This window comes from Cyprinodon variegatus, unplaced genomic scaffold (genome assembly GCF_000732505.1).
Source record: "Cyprinodon variegatus isolate N-32 unplaced genomic scaffold, C_variegatus-1.0 Scaffold189, whole genome shotgun sequence".
Taxonomy (NCBI): domain Eukaryota; kingdom Metazoa; phylum Chordata; class Actinopteri; order Cyprinodontiformes; family Cyprinodontidae; genus Cyprinodon; species Cyprinodon variegatus.
In genome coordinates this window covers 219,242-220,702 of record NW_015150642.1, presented here as the reverse complement: position 1 = coordinate 220,702, position 1,461 = coordinate 219,242, and the positions used below count along the sequence as shown (strand labels likewise).

At 46.8% G+C, this 1,461-nt stretch overlaps 1 protein-coding gene across 1 annotated transcript in view; it reads right to left on the bottom strand.

Annotated features, from left to right (window-relative positions):
* Positions 1–865, bottom strand: part of rfng (RFNG O-fucosylpeptide 3-beta-N-acetylglucosaminyltransferase) — a 15,483-nt gene extending 14,618 nt beyond the window's left edge. Inside the window, exon 1 of the mRNA XM_015379294.1 lies at positions 718–865. The gene's annotated coding sequence lies outside the window, so the exon portion shown is untranslated. The remainder of the gene's footprint in view (positions 1–717) is intronic.
* Between the last annotated feature and the right edge of the window lie 596 nt (positions 866–1,461).

The following is a 1,461-nucleotide window of genomic DNA, read 5'->3' as shown; positions in this document are numbered from 1 at the left end:
CGAACCGCAGCTTCAGGTTCTGCTGAAGTTCTGAGGTCCAACATGGACCGAAACACAGCTTCAGGTTCTGCTGAAGTTCTGAGGTCCAACATGGACCGAAACACAGCTTCAGGTTCTGCGGAACTTCTGAGGTCCAACATGGAGCGAACCGCAGCTTCAGGTTCTGCTGGGTTCTGAGGACCAACATGGACCGAACCGCAGCTTCAGGTTCTGCTGGGTTTTGAGGTCCAACATGGACCGGACCGCAGCTTCAGGTTCTGCTGGGTTTTGAGGTCCAACATGGACCGGACCGCAGCTTCAGGTTCTGCTGGGTTTTGAGGTCCAACATGGACCGAACCGCAGCCTCGGGTTCTGCTGAACTTCTGAGGTCCAACATGGACCGGACCGCAGCTTCAGGTTCTGCTGGGTTTTGAGGTCCAACATGGACCGGACCGCAGCTTCAGATTCTGCTGAAGTTCTAAAGGTCCAACATGGACCGAACAGCAGCTTCTGGTTCTGCTGAACTTCTGAGGTCCAACATGGACCGAACCGCAGCTTCAGATTCTGCTGCAGTTCTGAAGTCCAACATGGACCGAACCGCAGCTTCAGGTTCTGCTGGGNGTTCTGAGGTCCAACATGGACCGAACCGCAGCCTCGGGTTCTGCTGAAGTTTTGGACCTCAGCCCGTTCCCAGCATAACCACCAGCAGCTTCTGAAGGTTCGAAACAAAGAACTCACCTGGTTCTGGTCTCCAGCTCAGCCAAACCGAACCGAACCGGACTCAGCTGGTTCCGACCGGCTCCAGGTTCTGACCCAGTAGGGTTTTCTGGACAGTTTTTTCTCCGAAAACTCCGAAAACTACTAGACTCGCAGTGACGTCACCGGAAGGCGAAACACGGTGTATCCGCTTCAGACTTTCAAAATAAAACTATGGGGGAAAAAAGGAAAAAAAAAACCTTGGAGGATGACATTTTGAAGAAACTGGATCTTAGCTCTTCCTACATCTTCCCTTAAAAAGAGAGGATAGAATATTTAGAATAATATCGGAGGCAGAAGAACTGACCTCATTATTAACATCCTGCTGATCTTCATCCATTCCTGTAAATACAGGATAGAAAACTTGACATTTCGACTTTTAAAAACCTTTTAATGGAAAAAAGCTTCAGAACCTTAAACAGATAAAAACAAGCATGGATTACAGCCACTGGACGCCTATAAGTTTTTGAACTAACGCCCCTTGGTTTTTCTCTGTTTGATGTCTGACAAAGCTAATTTATATTTTTTTATTTTACTATTTTATTGCTGTCTTATGATTATATGTGTGGCTTAAGCTTAAGTAGGCTTAAAACTTTCCTTTTTGATAAAGCTTATAGTTAGAGTGGCTCAGCTTATCCTGAGCTATCTCTATAGTTATGCTGCTATAGGCTTAGACTGCTGGAGGACATAGGGACCCCTTTTTCATCATTCTGCTTCATTCTATCT